The 14,451-nt window shown below is 43.0% G+C and overlaps 1 protein-coding gene across 5 annotated transcripts in view; it reads right to left on the reverse strand.

Annotated features, from left to right (window-relative positions):
* Window positions 1–14,451, reverse strand: part of STON2 (stonin 2) — a 146,324-nt gene that overhangs the window by 96,452 nt on the left and 35,421 nt on the right. The gene's annotated exons all lie outside the window — the stretch shown is intronic.

The raw sequence follows: 14,451 nt of genomic DNA on the forward strand, positions 1-14,451 counted from the left end.
AGCAAGAAAAAGGGAGAGACCCCAACAAGAATACACCTGTATAGGCCTTTTATGAAAGAAAAAAAAAATCCAAATGGAAAAAAAAAAAAGCTCAGTCTCACCAATCTAGAAAATGCAAATTAAAACCACATGAGATACCATTACTCTTCCCCTTCCCTTTCTCCATGCCTCTTCATGACTAAAATAGAAAAAAATATTTAAAAAAAGAAAAATATGACAATCTCAAGTGCAGACAAGGAAGTGGTGACTCAGCATCTTTTATACATGGTTGACAGAGTAATAAACTAGAACCATCTTAGAAAATGGCTTGGTGTTATCTCCAGCCCAGCAAGTCCCCTCTGACTCTTACATGAGACAACCACTTGTACTTGGTCTCTAGATTGTATGTTTAGAATTTCTCATAGGAAGGAAAAAAAAATGCTCATAGAAACACATTCTTAAATGCCAAAAGTAGAAACAAGGCAAATACTTGACAGTAATAGAATGGATAACTGAATCGTGCTATATTAGTATAATGGAATACACAGCAATAAAAACTAAAGGAATTATAGCTGCAGGTGACATGGAAAAATGTCATAAATAATGTCGTGTTAAAGGAGCAAGCTACAAAATAATACATTCAGTATTATTCCATTTATATAAAGTTCAAAAAGAGGTGAAATTAAATTATATCATTCTTGATGCATGTGTAGGCAGAAAAGCTGTTAAGAAAAATAATGTAGTTTATATCACAAACTCCAGGAGGGTAGTGATACAGGGAGGAGGAAGAGAATGTCTGATATGATCAGCGGGGAAACATGGGGGCTTCTGGGTGATGACAATATTCTATTTAGTAAACTGGGTGATGGGGTTGTACTGTTGTTCTTTCTCATTTAATATATACTTTAAATATGTTCCTTCATATTTATTCAATAGGTAAATAAAGCTTATTAAAACCACATATCAAAAGATACTGAGAAAGAAAGCTAGTTTAATTATTTGTATTTTCACACTGGTGTTTTACATTTGTTAGGATAACACTTCAGTATTTCCCTGAAAGAGTAACTAGAAATAATGCAGCTGGGAGAGGCAAAGTCCCTACATCTCAAAAGCACTGTTCTCATTTGCTCAATACTCTTTATTTACCTATCAGCTTAGAAATCTTAGATGAGGGGCGCCTGGGTGACTCAGTCAGTGAAGCGTCTGCCTTCGGCCCAGGTCATGATCCCAAGGTCCTGCATGGGGCTCCTTGCTCAGTGGAGAACTGGCTTCTCCCTCTGCCTGCCACTCCCCCTGCTTGTGTTCTAACAAATAAATAAAAATTTAAAAAGATCTTTAAAAAGAAAAGAAATCTTAGATGAATCACTTTATGTAGGTTCTGAAGTGAATGTCCTCAGGCCACAAGAGGAGTTGAGCTGTGGAGAGGAAGTGTGGAGCCTGGGGCTGACTCTCCTCCCAGGGGCCAGGCCTTGGACACCTGGGCCGGAGGGCAGCAGATTGCTGACACTGGGGCTCTTCACAGCCACATCCATCCAGCAAAGAATACAGTAAAAAAAGATAGAAATCTGCGACCCCTCCTTTCCTAAGAGGTTAGGTGCCGGGACCCTGGATCCAGACTGTCTGCCTCATTCTACGCCCAGTCTTGCAACCTGAGGCAAGTTACTTAACCTATCTGTTCTGCTGTAAAGTTTTCACCTGCAAAAATGGGGCTGACAACTGTACCCACTTCACAGGGGGATTAGGTGGATACTGGCAAAGCACTTGGAAAAGTGCCTGCACAAAGACGCACTGAAAAAGGGTCAAGTGGGTTATTACTTCCAGAACTAAACTTATGTCCAAATCTACCTGAAATCTCCACGTAGGTCTCCAGCCTTACCTACCTGAAACTAAGCTCCTGGCAGCCCCTCCACACCAGTTCCTTCATCCTTCTAGGTGCTCAGAACAAACCCTTTGAGTCACCCTTGATTCCTCTCTCATTTGGTCCATCACAACTTCTCCGAGGCCTCCCTTCAAAATACATCTGGAATCCAATCACTTCCCACCATCTCCAAGCTACCACCTTGACCCAAGACACTCAGTGTCTCAGTGACCCAGACTCCTGGACAAAGCTGTAGACAAATCTGCATGACAACGTGACATCTTCTTGAGCACAGCCCCGTCCCCCATTACTCTTTCTTGTCTAACCTCACCCTTAAGTACACCCTTGGGGCCTAACGTCCTCAGTCAGCACAGGAGAAATGACTGTGACACAGCACCACTCTCAAACATTCCCCCTGGGGTGGTCCACCCGGACTCCTCCCCAGCCTCTAGGGCTACAAAAGCCAGGTCTTACAGGAGGTGGGGTCATAGAGATCTATTCAGCTTGCAGCTGCCCAAGACATGCTTCTGTCCCTAAGTCCCTTTAATAAACCATTTCTTGTCAAGGTGGACCTGTTGGCCTTTCTCGCTGGCCTTAGCGCTCCTGTGGCCGTTGGAGGTTATTTTTGCATATCCCTCTTTCATGGAATAACCATCCCTTCTGGATGGTTCCAGAGGCCTCCCATCGGGTCATCCTGCTTCCCCAAGTGTCCTCCTCCTCTCAGTCTGTTCTCAACAGAGCAGCCACACAGCTTTCACAGCATTACCTGTTCGAATCAAAGTCAGACCTTACCACATCACTGCTCAAAATCCTCCCATGGCTTCCCCCCTCTTCCACAGTGAATGCAAAGGTCTTCCCTGTACCCTCGAAGCACTTCGTGGTCTGAGTCCTCATGACCTCTCTGCCTCATCCCCTTCTCTCCTCCCCATGTCACCCCACTCCAGTCGCATACCATCAACAAGAACACCGCACCCTCTCAGAGGCTCATCATTTGCAGTTCCATTCACCTGGACAGCTCCTTTCCCAATTACTGCAAGGCTCACTCCTTGCTTCCCCCATGCCTTCACTGAAAAGTTACTGCTCAGAAACTCACTCCCTGATCATATGTAAAACTTCACATCCTCCCTCACTCCACTCTCTCTTTCCCTCATGTTTCTCTCCCTCCTGCTAACCATGCTGTTTAACACACTTACACTGTATCTGCATCTTTATTGTGTTTCTGGTATGGCTCCTCCAGCGGAAAGTATGCTCCATGGGGCCAGAATATTCCACTATCTCCCCAGTGCCCTGCGCAGTGAGAATTCAAAGCACCATTGGTTGAACGAATAATAAACTGGCAAGCTGTCAGCTAAAACAATACAGCAAATAAAATATTTTCTTTTTATCCTTCGGGATCCTAGACTAAAACTTAAATGCTTACATACATTTTGATGCCATATCCTTTATTTATACTTTGATGTCTACTCACTAGGGCTATCGGACTTTTCCAACGCTATGAACATGCCCACCCATTAATATAAAATAGATCTAACTGCATTCTTCATTTGTGGCTTCCCTGCTCGCTCATAGTTGGCAATACCAAGAAGCTGCCCCAGGACTGGTTCAGAGGAGCTCTTGCTTACCCCAGAAGGCTTCACTGGTAACAGACCGCCCAACCGTTAGGTAACCTCCACGTGGAGAACAGGGACTTTGGCCAATTTTCTCATAATTGCATCCCAGCACCTAAATATCTTTTGCATGAATGAACTAGTTAATTAATGCATGCCTGGCATTTATTGCATTTTGTGTCCCACGCTGAGGGTGAGATAGGCCACAGAGAGCCCCTGGGTAAGCTACCACATTCTGGAAAAGGAGAATATTGGAGTTTTGATAAAATACTTTAAAGTGTCTTTTAGATAAATGGAAGAAGTCATTTTCAAGAGATCCTCTCTCCTGCACAAATGGCATGATGGTGGCTTCAAATATGACAAAAATATAATGGACAGTTATAATTGTGCTCTTTAAGGCATCTCCCGAGGGAAGTATGTGTCTGTATAAGTATCATGATTGTATGTTATGCATATATTATACATACATGTGTATATAAGCACATGTTATGCACACATACTGTGTGTGTATATGTATGTATGTCTGTGTGCTATGTCTACTCACGTGTGTGTGTGCATTGTGTGTATAATAATGGGAAATCAAAACTGATGATAACTGATAAGCAAAGGGCACAATGGGGAAAAGGCCAGCCTACTTTCTCTGCCTACTTTGTGAAAAAATAATAATAATTCACTGGACTGAGGATGCCATGCCTCAGATTCTACCTAACAGCTCATTTGCCCCATAAATGGGAGTCATTCTGCGGGATGTTTCATATACATCTTTCATCTTTCATTCATTAATCCAACAAATACTGAGTGAGTTCCTAGTAAGTTCCATGCTCCATATTCTGGGATGGAGAGTGAATGAGATAGATGACGCCTCTCTTCTCTAGTGGGGAAGACAGACAATAAACAAACAAACATAACTTAATTTCAGGTAGAAACATGGGCTGTAAAGACATTTAATGCAGGAAAAAGCTAGGGAGTGGGGGCGGAGGGAAATGATGCTTGAGCAGAGCTCTGAGTGAAAAGGTAAGGAGAGTTCTGGGGGCCAAGGAAACAGCAAGAGCAGAAATTAGCTTGTCAGGAACAGCAGGAGAGGTAGTGATTAGAGCAGAGTGGTGCCCAGTGGAGAGGGGCAGAGGGCATCAGGCCCCAAGGAAGAAGGGCCTTATTAGAATCCATTCCTCAGTACGCCACTGTCTAAGATGGATTCCGGAAAGGTCATTAATTGCTCTTAAGAGCAGAGAACAATTCAAGGTATTAAATGAAAATAAAACATCCTCTGTTGAAGAGGGAAATACATATGCATGCCAAATGCAATGGGCCTTGGCTACATATTCACCAAATGGCTGGGATCTTATTCCACTCCCACCCACCAATTCACCCTCAGTAGCCAGAATAAAAAGTATGATACAAATTAACCGCTGGGCCAGTCTTCTTCAGGATTAAGTCTCTCAGCTGTCACCCCTGCCTCCCTCTTAAATGGCTGACATCATCTCTGGTCTTCCCCCAAACAAGCGGCTCTTTCTCTGGTCCCAGATAATTAGATTCCCCAGACACAATGGGAAGGCCTTAGCCCAAGCTTTTGGGGAAGACGTTTGAAGCACAAGGGAGTATTAGTGTTTTGCTTGGGCTGTGGAACAAATGTTCCGGAAATGAACATTTTTTTTTATATTTATAATTATGCATATCCTGCAGCATCTGCATAATGGGTCCAATTCAGCCTCGGCCTTGCCGCAAAATTGCAACGTCTGTGGAGGAAGGTCAGCGCGTAGCACGATGAGTGAACAGGAAGCTTCATGCTGAAAACAGTGCCACAATTTTTTTCTTTTAATTTTGGGAATGAACTTTTGCTCTTTCAAGTCAATTTATCTGCATGCATTTGCAAACATATTCTAAGCACACACATACACTTGTGAAATGCACATATATATATATATATATGGAATCAGCCTTTGCTCTGAGAGGATCTTTATAAAGATTTTCGGTGACATATAAGCTGACTGCTACATTCTTCCTGGTACATGGTGGAATTTTAAAACAGAGACAAAATACTAAATTAGGAAAACTTTTTGCCACCAGAGAAACTCAGAAACACTACTTCTAAGGGACCCAATGTGAACAAAATACTGCCAAGGGTTAGGCTCATTTTCAAAACTATTTCTTTAGAGAACAACATACAGATTCAATTTTGACTTGAACAGATTCACCAGAAGTTTGGTGGGTCGGGTTTGTTTGTTTTCTTGTTTGTTTGAACACTTTGGATCTGCTGTGTCCTGCTGCTGTTCTCAGGTGTAGCAGAATATCTATCCATTAAGATTCAGGGTTCAGCAAATAAGTTTTCAGTTAAATTTCTTGACCTTTTTTCAGTGGGTAACCCAGTTCAATCGCATGGCATTTTCAGACTAAAATGTGAACAGTATTCTTGTGGCTACTTTAAGTTTTAAGTAGTGGGCAGTTAAGGTTTTAATAAAAACCTTTATTTTAAAGAGAATATTTATCGACATGGCCTGAGCCAAAGTGCTCTTGTTAAGTCAGAGAGATATGAATCCCACACGTGGCGTCCATCGAATTTCAGACAGAGGTTTTAATGGAGGGACCCATACTGACAAAGGGGGCATGATTTATATGTCCCCTATTCCTAACATCCTCAGGACAAAGAACTGATGACAGCAATCTTTCTGATAGATGTGGTTGCAAAAAGGCTTTGTCCCTCCATTGACTCATCTTATTCTTTTTTTTCTGAGAGAGATGATGTGTCTCCTTTTTCCCAGACCAACCATGATGGTAGTTCTTCATTTCAAACCCTGCACTAGTTGAAATCCAAAACAAAGTTGTCCCCTGATGGACTTAAAGCATTTCTGGAGGTGTCGTCCCCACCAGCTGTGGCTCCTCGTTATCCAGGCAACCCTGGTATGCTTCAGTGCAAGATAAAATCAGTAGCCAGGTCACCAAGGTGGGGAGGAACAACTCTCTGGCTTACATAAGTTCCCCAGCGCAGCTTCCGACAATTATATGCCACAAAAATAAGAGATTTACCACTAATGACAGTCTCTTTGTCCCTTACTCCACTGTGCCTTCAGCCTCCTTGCATTTTAATTTGGGCAAATAGTACAATCCCATTCCAGGCTGAAATCCAACACTCCCTTGGTTTTATTCGTAGGTGGCACAGCTTAAAAGATAAATCCTTTTGTTTGTTTGTTTGTTTGTTTGTTTGTTTGTTTGTTTGTTTGTTTTTTGCTCTTCTTCTGCCAGAAAAACTCTGAACAGTGCAGAAATGGGAACTGAGGGAAAAGGAGTAACCCACGTAACATTCCTCCACCTCACGACCCCATGTGTGCACGCGTGTGCTATCTTTCACAACTTCTTGCCAGCCTGGATGTGAGGGTACAGACCAGCTGGCTGAGTAAGACTCCACTGTTTGCTTCCCAAAATCCAGACTAGGAATAGCTTTATTCCATTCCATTTATCCTCCTTTCTTATCCTCCCTCTTTCTTTTAGGTCAAGACCATGATCATCTCATTAAAAATTTTTCACAAAGAGGCTGCATGGGACGGGGCTGAGGGGTTCAAAGCAGGTCTCCTCACAATGTCCCACTTTGGCATGTGGATTATTTTGAGCTGAAGGCAGCTGAGACCCTGTGGGCTGGAGAGAAACTTTTGCCCCTCCTTTTACTACCTAGAAGAATCTAAATGGAGTATCTTTCCCAGAATAAGGATTATTACCAGAGATAAATTTTATCTGAGTGACCAATCCACATGGCAGAGCAAGCATCTAATTCTCAAACATCTGTTCTTCTTCTTACTGTCCTGTGAATCGGCCTCCTCCCCTTTGAAGCCTCAGTCCCCTCCCCCATTCCTTAGCTCAGGATGGCATATATACCTCATTTTACCTGCCTAGGAACCTCTTGTGTATGTGGGGTTCCCACAGTACAAAATTATATTTTATTTTCTCCTATGAATCTGTCTCATGTCAATTTAAGTCTTAGACCAGCCAGAAGAACTTTGAAAGGTAGAGGAAACTTTCCTTCTCCCAAGTCCAAAATGCACATTTTCCCCTTTCTCCTGACACAGAGATATCTGACCAGAAAGTGCTAGGCACGTAACAGCAACACACAAGACATGGGGATAAAATGGGAAGAAACAAAGGAACTGTAGCTACATTATACGGATGAGAACTGGTTTGCTCTGGTGATACTGATGTGGCTGGAAAAGATAGCTGAAGCCATAAAGAGTTTCCACAGATTTTCCTTATTTCTGGCTAAACTTCACCAACTATATGCATTGAGACACACCGATACCTTCCACAGTTCACCAACAGATTCCCAATTTCTGCACACTTAAATACAGCACATCAAGTATCTCTCTTGCCCCAATTCTGTTTCATTCATGGGCTGTCCATACTAAAAAAAAGTTTACTTAATATACACAGGGTGAAGCTATAGCCAAAAACAGGCCCAGGGTCTGCTTGCTGGAAATTAATAAACTAAGAGAAGCATTTTTTTAGAGTGGATGAGAAATTGATGGACAAATCATTTCTATATTGTCAGACTAAAAAGAACCAGATAGCCACTCATTTTGTGGAAGTTGGCCATCCAGCCAACACATCGTTTTCTCCAAGTGGGCACCACTGATCTAAGGCAAAACTGAACAGGAGCTCTGGGGAAAACCCACAATGAAATGATAATAAAAAGGGTGGATGCTTTAAATGCAGACTTTGATCCTTCCCAGGAAGAGACAATCGATGGGCCTGGTTATAAAATGAACCATTTAGGCAAGCAATTCTCCCGACACCCACTTCTTCCTTTGCTTCCTCAAAGTACCTTCAAGTTCTCAGCTACCATGAAATGGAAAATATATATATATATTTTTAAGACATGCAGTAACTGAAAGATGGTCAACTGGGAGGCAGACGGGGGAACCATGGGAGCACAGGGTGGCTATGGATTCCTACTAGAGAGGACCCAGGAAGAAGCTCAACGGACTTCTGTTAAATTCCAAGCACTACGTTACCCAGTTTTGTGTTTGAATACGTGCACCTAAGACAATTACAGAGAGGAGGTACTGAATAAATATTCCGTGACTCAATGAATAAACTATAAAAGGCTATAAACTTTGGAAATAAAACATACTGGCTTACACAGCTGCTTAATAAATGGTCTGCACTATTACAGATGCTCCCCTAGCCCAGACTGACTCATTTTCAGTCTTATGCAAATGGTTCCATTTTAGGATTTTGGAGATTTGGTACATTAGTTTACTGGGGCCGCTGTAACAAATTAACACAAACTTCGTGGCTTAAAACAACAGAACTTTGTTCCCTCCCAGTTCTGGAAGCCAGAAGTCTGAAGTCAGAATCACTAGGCCGAAATCACGATGTCTGTCTGGCAGTAGTCCCTCCAGAGGCTCTGGGGGAGAACAGATTTCCTGCCTCTCCAGGCTTCTGCGGGCTGCCAGCGTTGCTCGGCTGTGGACTCATCACTCCAATCTTCAGGGCCAGCATCTTCAAATCCCTTTCTGTTCCGTCTTCACATTGCCTTCTTTGTGTGGGCAAAATCTCCCTCTGCCCCCCGTTTATAAGAATATAGGTGGTTCATGAAAAAATGTTCAAAATCATTAGCCATCAGGGAAATTCAAATCGAAACCACACTAAGATACCACCTTACGCCAGTTAGAATGGCAAAAATTGACAAGGCAAGAAACAACAATTGCTGGAGAGGATGTGGAGAAAGGGGATCCCTCCTACATTGTTGGTGGGAATGCAAGTTGGTACAGCCACTCTGGAAAACAGTGTGGAGGTCCCTTAAAAAGTTAAAAATTGAGCTACCCTATGACCCAGCCATTGCACTACTGGGTATTTACCCCAAAGATACAGACGTAGTGAAGAGAAGGGCCATATGCACCCCAATGTTCATAGCAGCATTGTCCACAATAGCTAAATCGTGGAAGGAACCGAGATGCCCTTCAACACATGACTGGATTAAGAAGTTGTGGTCCATATATACAATGGAATATTACTCAGCTATCAGAAAGAACGAGTTCTCAACATTTGCTGCAACATGGACAGCACTGGAGGAGATAACGCTAAGTGAAATAAGTCAACCAGAGAAAGACAATTATCATATGATTTCTCTCATCTATGGAACATAAGAACTAGGAAGATCAGTAGGGGAAGAAAGGGATAAAGAAAGGGGGGTAATCAGAAGGGGGAATGAAGCATGAGAGACTATGGACTCTGAGAAACAAACTGAGGGCTTCAGAGGGGAGGGGGGTGGGGGAATGGGATAGGCTGGTGATGGGTAGTAAGGAGGGCACGTATTGCATGGTGCACTGGGTGTTATACGCAACTAATGAATCATCGAACTTTACATCAGAAACCAGGGATGTACTGTATGGTGACTAACATAATAAAAAAAAGAAAAAAAAAAGAATATAGGTGGTTGCACTTAGGGCCCCCCACCCCAGATAATCCAGGAATATCGATCTAAAAATCCTTAACTTGGGGCACCTGGGTGGCTCAGTTGGGTAAGCGTCTGCCTTCGGCTCAGGTCATGATCCCAGGGTCCTGGGATGGAGTCCCACATCGGCCTCCTTGCTCAGCGGGGAGCCTGCTTCTCCCTCTGCCTGCAGCTCCCTCTGCTTATGCCCTCTCTCTCACTCTGACAACTAAATAAATAAAATCTTTAAAAAACAATAAAATAAAATAAGTAAAAATCCTTAACTTAATCATATCTGCAAAGACCCTATCTTCAAATAAGATAACATTTACAGGTTCCAGAGAGTGGGACTTGATATCTTTGGGGGCTCTTATTTTGCCTATCATACCAGGAAAACTCAGTTATTACCAAAAGAATAAAGCAGGCAGCAATGACTGTAAGAAACCTCAGACTGTCTCTATCTCTGTGAGGATACTTGCTGCACACATCTGTGTTATTTTGGTGTAAATGCCCACATTATTTGGTGTAATGCAGTTACATATATGATATTACTGACAATGCCCAGGGCCCCAACCTTTTGGATTTAAATTAAAATCTGAGCTGCCCAACAGCCATCAGAACGGAACTGTCTATCTTGGGGGATGTCTGCATTACCTGTGTTAACAGGGTCGAAGCCTCCTTTCTCCTTATCACACGGCCTTAGCTCTATCAACCACTCTTGTCAAACTCAATCTGTGCGAGGAAACCCATGAGGGAACCAGCCTACATGGGTGGGGCAGACGGGGGTAATAGGGAAATTGATGGGTCAGGCTGGGTATTGACAGGAGAGATGGAATTGGAGCCTTGGATTTGCTACCATTTCCTTCACCACTCTGATGCTCCAAGCATGGTTCTTGGGTCCCTGGAACACTACCTGAGGTGGAGCTGGCCCTACGCATGGTTTATTCCTGCTTTTTGCCCACACGGCAAGCCTCAAGTCTGCTGGAAAACCAGCCTACAGGCTCCTCCTGAGTCAGACAGCTCCGCCTCTAGAAGGATGAGTTAAACCCATATATGGAAACATAGAGAATTATTGTTTGAGTAGTTTTCAAGCCACGATAATGCTCTCAACACATTTGAAAATTGTCATTTCTGGATTTGTTCTCTAGTAATATCAATACATTCCATAACCTTATTATAATGCAGATCAGGGACTAGGGTAAGGCAAGTGAGGCACACCTCCTTTGGGTACAAAATTTGGGGAACCAAAAATCTCAGGAATCAAACAACATTTTAAATACGGGATTTTACTATACACTTTTTTTTTTTTTTTTTTTTTTAGTAAGCTCTAGGCTCTACGTGGGGCTTGAACTCACGACCCCAAGATCAGGAGTCACATGCTCCACTGACCGAGCCAGCCAGGCGCCCCTTAAATGCAGTATTTTAAAAATATCAATGAGCAAATTATGGCCCAAAGACTAACCACCTATTTTTGTAAATAAACTTTTATTGGAACTAGGGCCAGGATTACGGTAAGGCCAGTGTGGCAATCATGCAAGTATTGGCTGAATCTTGTTTTTAAAATACTGATATTTTGCTCATCATGGAGGGTTGTTTTTTTTTTTTTTTTTTGCATTGTTTTCATTTTTAAAAAATAATTTTAAAATAATTTTGATTTTTTAAATGAATTCTTTTTCATTAAAAAAAATTTAGGGGCACCAGGGTGCCTCAATCAGTTAGGTGTCCAACCCTTGACTTTGGCTCAGGTCATCATTTCAGGGTCCTGAGATCCAGCCGCATCCAGTTCCACACACAGCACAGAGTCTGCTTGTCCCTCTCCCTCCCCTGCTCTCTCTCTCTCTCTCAAAAAAGTAAATAACACCCATTTTCCTTCAAGACAACCATTATACTTAAGTATGGCACAAAAGTGCTTTGTCACAGAGAACATTAAGAAGATGTACTCGGGAATCAAGATTTAATCAAATTAATGATTTTTACTACTACATCAAGGGTATTATGTGAAACGGACTTTTTTTTTAGTATCTGTCCATGGTAGCCAGAAGTTTTACTCACCATTTCTTTTGTACCATCGATGCAAATTCTAATGCAGTGAAAAGGGCAATCTTAGAATTCTTATGAAAATGATTTTGACCCCACAGACCCCTTGAGAGACTTTTGGGCAATCCCAGGGATCTACAGACTTCAAGAACTGCCGCATTAAAAGGTTTTAATGATATGTCAAAAGCACCACTAATGACAAGCTAAGATCCTTGGTCAGATGGAGGCAGCAAAAGTATGACTAACCCGAGGTATTTGCAAAACTAAGTGCTGAGGAACTGAAGCAAACTGGCCATCTATGCAACCACCGTAAACACAGCTCTGAGTTATCAGGAAATCTTTGAAGATAAAGGTAAGGTATGAACGAGATGCGAACAAATCTGAATGCCATAAATATATGGCATTTAATGAACTGAAAGCATGGCCAGTTTGGGGCAAGTGAGTAGAGGAACACCACTGTACCCATCCCGCGCCTCCCCTGCCTCCTGGGAATCAGGGAGCAGAGGAAACCACAGCAGGAACAGCAGGAAGGCGGACACGAACAGACCATCGACTGTTCCAACATCTGGGGGCCAGCCTGCCTATCTTGGAAGCTCTCCCTTGTCACTTTCCAGCATACAACCTCGGGCAAATTCCTAAACCACTATCTGTTTCGGTCTCCTCATGTCCAATATAAATATAATATTCATGCTCTCCTCATATGATTGCTGTAAGAGGTACATGAGAGGATGAAGTCAAAGCGTGGTGCCTGAGACAGTATTTGGTAAACACATCTTACGAAAAATAAGAAACTTTTTTTTAAGATTTTATTTATTCATTTAAGACAGAGAGAGAGCACAAGCAGGGATGGGGTGGGGACAGGGAGAAGCAGACTCCCCGCCGAGCAGGGAGCCCAAGGCAGGGCTCAATCCCAGGACCCCAAGATCATGACCTGAGCCAAAGGCAGTCGCCCAACTGACTGAGCCACCCAGGTGCCCCTAAAAATAAGAAACTTCTGTACTGATTCACTCCCCAGTGTTGGGTAACTCTTCTGCACATGGATAAATGCTTCATCAGCCCACTGTCCTGCCAGAGTTGGGTGTTCAGTAAAGCTTACTTCCTCCCTCCTCCAGCCACACCAGGACGCCTGTCTGGACCTGTCATTTCATCCATGCTGCTCTGACTGTCACGGCTCTCTCACCAACGATTCACTAACAAATCTGATGTTTAAATATGAACAAGTAGAGAGGTGCGTGGGTGGCTCAGTCAGTTACGTATTTGACTTTTGCTCAGGTCAAGATCTCAGGGTCCTGGGAATGAGTCCCCTGTCTTCGGGCTCCCTGCCAGTGGAGAGTCTGTTTGTCCCTCTCCTTCTGCCCCTCCCCACTGCTTGTACCCACGCGCACATGCTGTGTCTCCCCCTCTCTCTCAAATAAATAAATAAAATCTTTTAAAAAATATGAAAAAATATACATAATATGTAAATTATTATGTAAAAATGGAAATGGTTATTATATAGAATTATGCTTTATATTTTCTTAACAATTGTTTTATTGGTGCTGAAAACATGTTTGAAAACCAAAAGAATTGTTTTTAAAAATTAAAACTAGGGGCACCTGGGTGGCGCAGTTGTTAAGTGTCTGCCTTCGGCTCAGGGCATGATCCCAGCGTTCTGGGATTGAGCCCCACATCAGGCTTCTCTGCTAGGAGCCTGCTTCTTTCTCTCCGACTCCCCCTGCTTGTGTTCCCTCTCTCGCTGGCTGTCTCTCTCTCAAATAAATAAATAAAATCTTTAAAAAGTAAAAAAATAAAAAATAAAATAAAAATTAAAACTAGCAAAACATTTAACCCACCAACAACAAAAAAAAACTATCAACCTTACTTTTCTCTAGTAGGTCTCTGTGGTAGACAAAATAATGTCTCCCGAAAGATGTCCATGTCCTAATCCCCAGAACCTGGGACTATGTTACTGTACATGGCAAAAGGGGCTTTGGAGACGTGATGAAGTTAAGGACCCTGGGATGGGGTGATTATTCTGAATTATCTTGGAGCGCTAAACGTTAACCACAGGGTCCTTAAAAGTGGAAGAAGCGGCAGAAATCAGAGGGAGATGGGATTACAGAAGAAAGGCACAGAGAGAGCAGCACTGCTGGCTTTGGAGGCAGAAGAAGGGGCCACATGCCACGGAATGTGGGCAGCATCGAAAAGCTGGAAAGGGCCAGGAAACAGATGCTTCCCTAGAGCCTCCTGGGAGGAATGCAGTCTTGCCAGCAGTCTGAATGAGCCCAGTGACACCACACCCAACACTCGGACTTCTGAACTACAGAAATTGTAAGAAAATAGTTATGTTGTTTAAACCGCTAAGTTTGTGGTAATTTGTTACACAGCACATGGAGAACTCAGACAGTCACAAAGGTTATCCAGTCAGCGTGGGCACGCGTTGGTGCACGATAAAATAAGCAGCCAGGTCACCAGGGTGGGCACTACCAACTCCTCTGGCTTCGCTAAGCTCCCCCGAGCAGCTTCTGGCTACTGAAATGCCACTAAGTAAGAGAATTATCATCAGCGAT

The sequence above is a fragment of the Ursus americanus genome, chromosome 26 (genome assembly GCF_024610735.1).
Source record: "Ursus americanus isolate L20-20 chromosome 26, mUrsAme1.1.p, whole genome shotgun sequence".
Classification (NCBI taxonomy): Eukaryota; Metazoa; Chordata; class Mammalia; order Carnivora; family Ursidae; genus Ursus; species Ursus americanus.